The sequence below is a fragment of the Coffea arabica genome, chromosome 11c (genome assembly GCF_036785885.1).
Source record: "Coffea arabica cultivar ET-39 chromosome 11c, Coffea Arabica ET-39 HiFi, whole genome shotgun sequence".
NCBI classification, from domain to species: Eukaryota; Viridiplantae; Streptophyta; class Magnoliopsida; order Gentianales; family Rubiaceae; genus Coffea; species Coffea arabica.
This window is the reverse complement of record NC_092330.1, coordinates 31,424,544-31,436,808: the sequence shown is the minus strand read 5'-3', so window position 1 is coordinate 31,436,808 and position 12,265 is coordinate 31,424,544. Positions and strand designations below refer to the sequence as shown.

The window sequence follows — 12,265 nt, the reverse complement described above, 5'->3', positions numbered from 1 at the left end:
CTTCTGTATTGCAACTTTTTGACAAGGAAAACGATTGAACTGGATTTCGATGTCTTCATACCAAATGTAGATCTATCTCTTAGCTTCAAAATGTGTAAGAATCACTCAATCCGATACTTGTAACTCAAGATATTACCGAAATATCACAATGTGTCAAAACTGTCTTCACTTGCATTTTTCATTTGAATGTTTTGCACTTCATATCTTCTTTAAACCACTTCAAATCATCAATAATTATCCAATTCTCTTCTCAATTCATGCCATTTGATGATTAAATCCTTAACCCTACAAAAACATGAAGTTTTCACCATTTAAATCAATAGAAATGTAATTTTTACCACTTAAACCACAAACTGTATATTGTTAATAAACCCCTAGTTAATTAATTATAAAACTAAATAAAACACACCAAAACTAACTAATAAAATACACTAAAAACACGTAAAATATTCTGTTATCAAACTCCCCTACACTTGAACCATTGCTTGTCCTCAAACAATAAGAAATACAAATCAACGATGATCCAAACTTTTGAAAATAACCATATGTGCACCATTCAACTTCATTTTCTCAAAACAAGGTAAACAACCATTATGCAATCATTCATTAATCTTCAAGTACTCATAATATCAAGTAAAGGAGAGCTAATTATATCCTAATTATGTTAGTTCAACTCAATTTCTCACCTTCACCCAATATCACAAGTAAGTAATTCATATGGTCAATAAAAGTGCTATCTAATCCCATGATCATTTTCTTATTAAACTTAGAGAGGGATTTATTCATATCATATAATTAAATATTACCCAAGTTGTGAAAGTATCTTTTGACGCATAGATCGACATTTTTAGATGAAAATCGCCGGTTACTCAACATTTCACATACTTAAATTGCTTTGCATACTCTTAATTTGAATACCGTTTTACGCGAAAGTTGATGTTTGTAAATGAAAACTCTCAATTACTAAGTACAAGAACAATTGGAATAAAATAGCTTTTTATTTTTTTAAATTTTTATTTTTTTAGAGTAAAGATAATAAAAATTCCCTCAAAAGAATAATCATGAGAAGAGTATTGCAATTATTGACCCTATTTATCACTTAACCTATAAAATCAAGTAAAGAGAAGAAATTTCATCAAACATGCAAAACTTAGGTATAATTTTCTCCACTTTACTAGATATACTTTCCTATATATGTAATAATTATAATTACATAATAGATATTTCCAAGTTAGATGAGAAAAGAAGTTGTCAAACCACATATATTTATATCAAAAGTAGAAAGAATTTGGGTTACTCATGGTATGAAACTTGTTACCCCTAGGATAAAATTAAAAAAAAATTGAAACTTTTTAGGGCACTTTTGCAAATTTGGACAAGATTTTGAAAAAATTTTGACAGAGTTTCCCCTTAAAATTGGACAAAACTCCCTACCAGCAACCCAAGATTAACAGCAATTAAGTGCAATTCATATTCCAAACATCAAGTCCAAGCAATAAATACAAAAAATACTACAAGTACCACATATTTTCTCCCATGCACTTAAAATACACATTGTCTTCAATGTGTAGGGAAAGAAAAACAACAAAAGATAGAAATACTTCCCAATACAATGGCTGAGATCTAGATCAACCATAAATCACGAACCTTCGGCAAAACACAAATATCTACTAACACTATTCAAAAGATGAAATTGAAAAGGAAAAGAGCAAGTTAAACATCTACAAACAAAAGATTAAAAATGACAAAAAAAATCAGGAAACAATAATAAGAGCCATCCTAGAGGTGCAGTTTCAATCATCATCTTCATCTCCATCACCGTCATGAGTTGGAGGGATGCCTAGGTGATACTCAATTCTCTCCAAGCGAGTATCCATTCGTCTCAACTGATACTCGATATCGTCCAAGCGAGTAAAGAGCCGCTGCCAATTCAATTATTGTGGTGGAAGAGAAGGTGCAGTAGTAGAAGGTCCGGTTTTTTCTCGGCCATGTCGTGTCTTTTGTCGCCTTTCTCGAGCAGGTTGAGGAATATTCTCTGTATCAATACCTAAACGACGAAGGAAAGAAACCGATAACTCGGTTCTAGGCTTAACAAATTCCCGAGTTACACTCTGCAAGTTAACGTCGAAACGCTCGAACACCAAAGAGAGCAGTCGAGAAAATGCCAATTCGAACGAAGCAGTCCGCCGCCTCGCCATAGACCTTATGTAGCTAATGATGATGTTCGGCAACGGAATTCGAGCGTAGGAGGACTCTCAATTACGAAATATATAGTCAAGAAAATAGATATCACTTTTTCGAACATCCGTATGACCCGTCTTTTTGGATATGATATTGTGTGCCATCATATAGATAATAAGATGATGACGAGGTTCGAAAACACTTGTCACCATTGTCTCTTTCCTTGAAGACCTAAAAGGTTGGTACTCAAGACCAAACCTATTCATGGCGTGCGATAGATCCCACTGCCTATTGGGCGCGACAAAACCCTTCTTCAGATCGACTGCCCGATTTTGGTTGCTACATTCCAAAATAGCAGCTAAAAGTTCTCATGACAAAACAATGCATCGCCCACGCACCCATGACTCCACCAACTCACCACTGTGACGTGCTTTGTAATCAATGTTGGCGTAGAACTTGGGCACCAAGTCAGGGTAGTAGTGAGTTGGAAATGTAAGAATTGGCATCCAACCAACTTGGTTAAACACTTTCGAGATACGATAAACCATTTCAATTTTTGGGCACACATGCATCTCAAAGAGAAACTCCAAATTAGCGTGCGGCTCGTGTCACTCTTGATACCTAAGACTTGTAAATTTGGCACTATCAAAGATGGCAGTTTCGGCACTACAAGAAGTGCCCTCCCCTTGTCGTCTCCTCACTGGTTGAGGTGAAGATGACCTCTCCTCCTCACTATCTTAGATATCCTCACTCATCTCCATTTCGTCACTACTAGAAGACGAATAGACAACTTGCTTTCTCCTTGCCATAGTACCTAAGAAAAGAGATTCAATTATCCACATGTACTAACATATATTTTATAACTTTGGCAATAACAAATCCCAATTGACACAAATAACCACAAAGACATATCTCCATGTCATAATAAATCAATTAACATACGTACATGACCATTATTATGACGTACGAGAAATGACATAAAAAATATCAAAATTTGCTAAAATCACCAAGCTATCAAAATAGGCAACAAATATATCCCAATCAGTGAAATTAGCACTAATCATGATTATAGCAGTCGTTAATTGGCAATAATAATGTACATTTAACTATAAAAATAATTAAGTAAAAATTATCTTAATAACTCACAAAATTCATCAAATCACTCTCTATACCCAATGCACATGTTAAAACATCATCAACTAACCATAATCATCTATCACAAATGGCTCAACAACATTCCAAACTAACTTTCCAATTTTAGCCAAATATAGCAAATTAAAAATTTTAAAAACTAATAATCCATTAACTTGCTACATTTGAACGTGTAAACATGTTTAAACAACCTAAATAATCATAATGGAGGCTAAAAACTTCAATAAACATCATCAAAATTTCGAAATTAGAAGATGTCAGAAAACTCAGGAAAGTTAAAAAATATCAATTTCTAAAATACAAAGATTTGATGAAGAAACTTATCTCAATTGCGAAGAGTAATGTTTGGAGATGATGATTATGCAAAAAACTTTATGAAAAGCACTCCAATTGACCTCCAATTATTGAATTTAAGAACTACAAACGCTAGTCCCAAATTTCTTAAAAATTGATATGGAATTATTTTTCTTGGATTTCAATCGGTCAAAAAGATGTTATGAAAGGGTAAATGATGATGGGTTGATGATTTCTATCAAGAAAATGGAGTAAAAATGAAATTTTGTAATGGTGTGAGTCTTAAAATGAGAGAAAACACGGCTGGAGAAGATGAAGGAAGAAGAAAATTGAAATGGAAGTCGCGTGTTAGGGTTTTGTATCAAGGGAAGAATATGCGACTTCGCAAAATGTGACTTCAACTCGTGTTTTACTAAGCTGCATTTTCTTCACATTTCTTGCAGGACTAAAAACACGACTTCAAGAATACATGACATGAAGTCGCGTATTCTGCTTTGTTCATGCAACATTGAAAACGTGATTTCATGAATACACGACTTCAAGTCACGTTTTCTACGTTTATTTTATAGAAATGAAAATGTGATTAATGTAATATACGACTTGAAGTCGCGTATTCATGCAATCCGTATTTTCTACGAAATTTGTAGAAATGTTAAATTTTAAAAATTACACATAGTACCTCAATTATTCAAAATGCATTCTAAATCATTCTTTTGCCAGATTCATCATCACATGCACATGTATAATAATCGAAACATGCATTTTATCTTTTTTTAATGGATCAAATACACCTTTAACACAAATCGAGAGGTTGGGTTCCTCGATCAAATTTCGTCTTTTTCATCTCAAATGGTCATCTTTGCTTCCATTTGCCGAACCTATAACACAAAATAACAAACTAATTTAAATACATGCATTAAACATAAAATCATACCAAATTAACATATATAACTTAAACATTGGGTTGCCTTCCAATTGGCGCTTTTGTTTATAGTCGTTGGCTCGACTAAAAAAGGTTGCCTCATTGAGTTGAAGACGAGTCACCCAAAGGACATATGAGTAAAAAAGTCTTTTGGAAACGATTTCACCCACCAAGTAGGGTTTTAATCATTGTCTGTTGACCTTGAACTATTCATTTCTTGTGTTAACCACTTCAACGGCCAAATAAGGAAAACTTGAGTGATTTCAAATGATCCCGACCACCTTGATTTGAGTTTTTTGGAAAACAACCTAAGGGACGAGTTGTATAAGAGCACTTTTTGCTCCACCTCAAATTGTTTGGATATAAGATATTTATCATGCCAATATTTCACTTTATCTTTATAGATCTTAGCATTCTCATAAGCATGTAGCTGGTGTTCCTCAAGTTTGTTTAACTCAAGTAGTCTCCTGCCACCTGCAAAATGAAAATCCATATTAATTGTTTTAATAGTCCAATGTGACTTATGTTCAATTTCTACAAGCAAATGACAAGTTTTTTCATCTACTAATCGATACGGCGACATCCCCAAAGGTGTCTTATGTGACAGCCCCACCTCCCCCTAAGGCGAACCAAAGGGTTTGGCGGGCCACCTACCCAATTCTCGCCGGGACTCACTACAGTTCTCAAATAAAATACACCACTCACATCCAACAACATAGGGTACAACCTCAAGAATAAACGAAATAACATTTTCAAACTTAGAATGAGATAAGATACATTACAAATCTCAAGTAAGGGTATCATTCCTCGAATAAGACAAAAGTCCTCAGTTCTCCAATAATTACATCAAATACTTATCAAGTGAATCGAATTCAAATTATATATGAGATATCCCTTCAGGCACTAATAACTCAATACAAGCGCTTTTTTTGGCCTCGAGCCCTGTGGGGAAAAAGTATTTTTGGGGGTCACTAATTAAGCCTCAGAACTTCCACTTCCAAACCTGTTAAGGAAAACAAATTGGGGTGAGCTAACGCTCAGTGAGGCCAAGGGAAAAACATGAAAGCATGCTAGCAAAGACACAATATAAAGCAATAACTCGAGTAACAAGTAACTGCGAAACATTAAGCAACTAGGGAATTTAATCACAATAAAAGGATACAGAAGCTCTCAAGAGCTAATCCACGCGCGATCCAAGCTCAGGTAGTTGACCCTCCGTCAACTTTCACAGTTATCTATGTAAAACTCCACTTATTACCTCAAGCCACCATGACACCCTCTTGGATCTATAACCAAACAAGCATGTAGGTGGTATCACTTAACAAGTATACCTAGCAAGGCCCCTTATTTGGATCAAGCTATAACACTTCCCAAGGTTCACCAAGTTTTCCCGACCAAGACCTCACAATTGGCTGCGAGATCACGAGGTTTAACCATTGGGTTTGGGCATCCCCATAGGTCAGGTTTTCAAAACAAATCAAGTTTTAGTTGATGAGATTTTTTTCTGCATTCGACTTTAGATCATGTACATGTAAAATCCAGTAATTTCATGTAATTCATGTCGCAAGTCATGTATTGATCCAAGTAAAGGAGATGAAGTGCAGTAAAGTACACACTTCCCTCAACCAGTATAGTTCATGTAACAACAAGTTCAAGTAGAGTTCATGTAGGCAACAAATCTCAAGTGAAGTACAAGTAAACATGCACTTGACACTCACCAAGTATCAAAAGTCAAAGTTTGAGAAATTAGCTCTAAAACGCTTCGCCGGGAGTTCCCTCGAAGTCCTCTTGAGATCCTGAAGGTATGCAATAATGCATTGTATATCAAATTCCAGGCCATACAGTATTCGTGTAAAGAAAAGAAACAGTCAATTTTGACTCCAATATTCCAGTTTCCAAAGTATTTCAGTCCATAAGGAACCGACTTTCAAATGAGGTCTCAAGTGATAGGTGAACTCAAGTTCACCATGAAAATAGGTTTGAAATGCTCTACGAGTTGTAAAAATGTAACCTAGGCCCCTAAAAGAACACTTAGGTTCAAATTGGAAATTTTCACTTTTCGAGTCATTCTTGGAGATATCAGTCCGGAAGTTTGAAAAGTCTAAAAATGGAAAATTTTACACCGTCAAAAACTTCATTCAAAGCATAACAACTTTGTAGAAGGTCACTTTCCAAGAATCAAATCAGAAACAAGTCAATTTCTCCAAGAAAGTTTACTATTCATTGAAGATAGGTCAAAACAGTCCAAGTTTTTCCAATAACTTTGGAATTTTTGCCAAAATCATAGAATCAAAACCAGCCTTTGAAATTTGATATGCATGTAAATTTCCAATCCAGGTTTCAAATAAAAAAAATGGAACTCGATTCCGATGTTCCTAGCCCAAGAAATAAAAAGTTGAAGTTCACTAAAATTCCTGGACTGTTGGCCTTTCCAGAAATTTTCCAGATTTAATGCACTTCGCTAATTAGGCCGTATCTCACTCGATTCTCAGTGAAATTGAAAACGGTTGGTGGTGTAAGAAACTAGGTTCAAAGGATATATTTATGCAGAAGAAATCATTTCCAAAATCCAGACATGAGCGGTTCAAAATCAAGCAACAAAATGGATTTTTTTGGACAGTCCTGGATGAACAGTAATAAACAGGCAGCCAACTTTCAAAACTTGCCACGAATCGCTCGGGACGAATTAGAAAATGAGCTTGATACCATTTTAAAGTTCTAAGAGTCTACTTTCAAATGCCACAAATGGCACTCAATTTCGATCAACGAGTAAAATGTTATAGCTACACAAATGTTGCTGGTCAGAAAATTTTGGAGCTTGTTCCAGATTTGCTTCTTTACTTGTAACTCAAAATTTAACCAACCATTTGGGTTGATTTTTGGTAGACAACCACAATACACATAGCACAACATATCCACACCAATTTGGAAGCTCAATTAGCACCAGAAAATTTTCGAAATTACAGGGCAGCAGAAAACAAGAAAGTCGGCAGCAAATCAGAAATTTTAGACGGTACCTTCTCCAAATTTCTAACTTTCTTCCAACTTCATTCCATCAATCATTCTATATACATGTAACATAGCACAATATCAGCAACCACAACATGTTAATTCATCACATCAGCCACCAATAAACATCCTCAAACCCTCGAGCATGTCATGGAATTGCAAGAACATAATTACTCAACCAATCAACCCAAATTCTACCATAGGTTGCAAACCCATGCTACCTTTGCTCCATTTGAGCTATAATTTTGCAAGATTGAAGTGTGGGTGAGTGAGTTACCTCAAGAACTTAGTTGGACAGCTTTAGAGCAGAAATCTTGACCGAAATTCCTCCAAGAAAACCGATGAACAGCCCCCTCTTCCAAGCTAGGATCAAAGCCCTCTAATGGATGATGAAATTTGGAAGTGGATTGAAGTAATTTTGTAAGGATTTTGGCTAGATTTTTCTTCCCTTTTTTCTTCCTATTTTCAGTCAAACAGAGAGAGTGAAGAGAGGAGAGAGAGTGAAATTAGATTTTGTAATAAAAGTGGAGAGAATTGGTGACTTAATGGTTAAGTCTAAGTGTCAACTCATGCTAGGTCCGTTTAGGGTCTTCGCGTCTCCAATTTTTCGCGCTCGTTTGTAACTTTTGTGCACTAAACCTCTGAGGTAATTTCCCTAGTACATTAATAGTACATTACTAGTAGTCTAATATCATGTTCTTAAAATCTTCAATTAATCAAATTAATGTGCCTGTCGGGGTCTTTTCGGCACGCACGCGTATAAAGGTCAAACTTAAGGATTTTCTCGTTTGAATTTGGAAATTCAACTTATTCGATTCTAAAACTCTAAAGTATGATAATCCATATATATATATATAACAATAAAAATCACGATAAGCAATTCATCTTGAATAAATTTGGACATTAAAATAATATGCGCGTAAAGAACCTGTAACGACCCCATTTTCCCCTAAGGTGAACCAGAGGGGTCAACGGGCCGCCTGCCCAACTCTCGCCAGGACTCAGTCAATCACTAACGTTCTCCAATAAATTACAATATAAGATTCGAATATATACATCAAATTCTCCAAGAATTACATATCACAAACGCAGCGGAATGTACACTTACATCCATTCAAGTCCAGTCATTCATTACAAACCTTACTACTAAGCTATTACACAAGAGGCAATCCAAATTCAAACCGTACACGGTATAATCCATCCATTCCCATTTCAAACAATCACCCTAACTCAACTATTACACGAAACGGATCCGAATCTTAAGCTGTACAAAATACATGCCATCCAGGCACACAAATAACGTAATACAAGCGCTTCCTTTGCTTCGATCCCTGTGGGGAGAAGAAAAATTTGGGGGTGAGCTAGAAGCTCAGCGAGTGAACAGTAAAAGCAGTAACTAAATAAACTTAACAGTAGTGTTTTTCAAGGCTATCATGGAATAGCGGTCCAATGTGCAAATAATGCTCTTTGGAGCCAGTGAAAATCCTTGTACTTAAAATCCAACACTCCCTTAGATCCAGTAAACAAATAAACAGAAACAAGGAGCCATCGTGCTCTAAAGAAAGCATACACAGTAATGGAGAGGTTGGTTCTAAGCACAAGATTTTCCCAAGAACTCATTAAAGCCAAAATGTTATGGCACACACACATACACAATGAGATGCAATCATATAAGCAATGAAAGAATTATTTCAAGAGGAACTTTTGGAGAAATAGTTAAAGTTCACTCACCCAAACACAGCTCAGGAACCATCCATCGTACCTCATTGGCTTGTTCAAGTCGGAGTCCTAAATTACAAATATCAAGTCAAATAAAGGAATTCTAACTTAATAAGCTCCTGCCACCTTTTGGCATTTTAATCATAATGAAAGCTACACTTATCCGGTTGACGTAAATCTTATGGCGTTACGAAGCTAAGACATATACCAACATTTCTTATGAAGACCTCCAAGGCCAAATTATACATTTTCAGGGTCAAATATCGAAATCTAGGAGAGGACAGAAAACAGTCCACAAAACAGGGTCTATGAACAGTCAGGGGCAATTCAGTCATTTCACAAGTTACAGTACTTCAATCAATTTGAAATTTTGCAGGCAAGTAGTTAACTCCTATACCTACAAGTTTCATGTTTTAAGCAAAAGCTGATTTGGTCTAGAGCACAGAGAAAATGACAGTCCAAGTTCAGTCTAGAAACAGGGAAAAACTGAAATGACCCTCCTTGAACCAACTTTTGCATACAACCATCACTAATCACAATTAAGGCTAGAAAGCCCCACTTAACATGAGACTAGCCTATACCAATCATGTACATGCCAAAACAAGGATGAATTAACTTAAACAGAGTTTATAAATGTCCCTAATATGGAACTTAATCCTCCCAATGTCCAAATCACAAGAATTTCCATAAAATGAATCAAGATCAATTCCAATTCAAAACAAACACATACTCTCAAAAACTGGACGGCATAACCTCTAGATTTTTGCACATTTCCAACCTACCATTCAAATACCAATTCTCATAACAATTAACCATAGTCACCCATATGGTTCATAAACAATACCATACATTCAATTAAGCCATAATTTCCTTCATTCAAAGCCAATTAAAAGCTTAAAGCCAACCTTAGAAAAATCCCCAAATTGAAACCCTAGAAACCGGAAATTCACTTCACATACGGAAATTTTCTGCAATAACCATAAATAACGTACGAGAGCTTCCATTAACACCATTTAAACCACTAATCCAAATCCAATCCAAGACTTTCATATAAAATCATAAAAATACCCAATAAATCAGAAAATCACCATAATTTCCACAAACCCATGAAATACTCCATAAAATAACATACATGACCACCACAAACCAGTAATTAACCAATATTAGAACAAAATGGAACTTGTTTATCTCACTTACCTCAAAATCAAGAAAACCACCAACTTAGTGCCTCCCATCCAAAAACAATCCACCATAGTGAACTCTTGTATGAAAAATTGTCCAAAACCATCGGTGAAATCACAAGATTTGGGACAAAATTGAAGTTGGAAAATTGAAGAGGTTTCTTTTCTCTCAAAGCTCACGGAAGAACCAGGGAAGAAATGAGATATTTTGGTTGCAAAAGTGGAATAAAAAGGGAAGAAACAGCCGGTCAAAGCTTCTGACCGGCTGTGCCACGTCAGAATCCGGCCAGGATCTGGCCGGATTTCCGGCCGGATTCAAGGCAGAGAGTTCCTCAATTTTTTTTTCAAAACGGCTGGGCAATCCGGCCAGCTATCCGGCCAGAAACTGGCCGGATTTCCGGCCGGATTTGGCCCCCCTTCACATTTCCAAAATTTTCTCTTCTTTTCCAAGTTTAAAAGCTGCGCTCCTTCGCTCGTCCAACGAAAATATCCGTAAAGTGAAAACCCTAATTTTCGAGGCGTCACAATCTCCCCTCCTTAAAACAATGTCGTCCTCGACATTCTATCTCATATACATCCAGTCAAGATATCGCTCAGAAACCAATCAAGCATTAGATTTCAATCTAATCCAACTTGTATTCACCAGTTCCAATTAGTTTCTCCAAAATCAGTCAAATACTAAGAATCATTCTAATCTCACTTATCGTATTTTCATGATCCAGTAAAGCATGACTTATCAAATAATCACTTATCAAATTCAAGTACTAAATATCACGCCAATTCAACTTATCAAATGGTCATGATCTACTAGGGAGTTAATCAAGTGATTAGATAAAACAGGCAAAAGGCTTGAAGTCGGAGGCAAAGTCCCAGGCATTTGGAAGAAATTCAGGATATAGCAAAGCTTTAGAGCGAAAATTCATCCCTGGTGGTGCTGGACAACACAACAAGCTAGCACAACGGCTACGCTTCACCAAAGAATTTCAGTTCAGTAAGTTGGCCCTGGTGGTGCTGGACAACACAACAAGCTAGCTCAACGGCTATGCTTCACCAAAAGCCTCAGTTCAAGTATTTGTCCCTGGCGGTGCTGGACAACACAACAAGTTAGCACAACGGCTAAACTTCGCCAGAGAGCCTCAGTTCATGTATTTGTCCCTGGCGGTGCTGGACAACACAACAAGTTAGCACAACGGCTAAACTTCGCCAGAGAGCCTCAGTTCATAATTCCATCCCTGGTGGTGCTGGACAACACAACAGGCATGCCTCGCCAGGAGAATGGCGGTGCTGGACAACACAACAAGCAATGCCTCACCAGAGAGGTTCAGTTCAACCGCTACAGAAGAGTAGTAGCCGGTCTACAACCACACAGGTACGAATAAGTTCAAGAGTAGGGTCAAAGCAGAGCCAAATACTTCAGGTTCATGGTGCATGAGTACGAAGAAAAGTATAAGTTCAAGTTCAAGTGCAAGTTCAAGTTCAAATTCAAGGGTCATGAGTACGAGTAAGAACACACTGGCCTATCCTCTGTCCAGCAATTCACATTCTTAAGCAGCCACAAAATTCAAGTCCACAATCCATATATTCAGTCAAATTAGATCCATTAAGGGCCCGTATGGCACCTTAGCCCAAACAGGTTCAAGTCTCAAGTAAGCTCAGTCTAATCGGTTTTAGACAGTTCGAGTCCTCTTATCAGTCTAGTACAATACTTTCGGAGTTCAAACTTTCTAAGGTTGAAATATTGGCATAGAACCAACCATAACATATGTTGCACCAAGAAAATCTCACCAAGTTTCCGACTAAGTCGCTC

At 36.6% G+C, this 12,265-nt stretch overlaps 1 long non-coding RNA gene across 1 annotated transcript; it reads right to left on the bottom strand.

Moving 5' to 3' along the window:
• Window positions 1–8,620: 8,620 nt before the first annotated feature.
• LOC140016702 (uncharacterized) lies at window positions 8,621–10,640 on the bottom strand. The gene is made up of 3 exons (XR_011822898.1): window positions 10,475–10,640; window positions 9,290–9,346; window positions 8,621–8,889 (listed from the first exon to the last, which is right to left on the bottom strand). It is a non-coding gene; the product is annotated as an uncharacterized lncRNA (long non-coding RNA).
• Window positions 10,641–12,265: the final 1,625 nt, after the last annotated feature.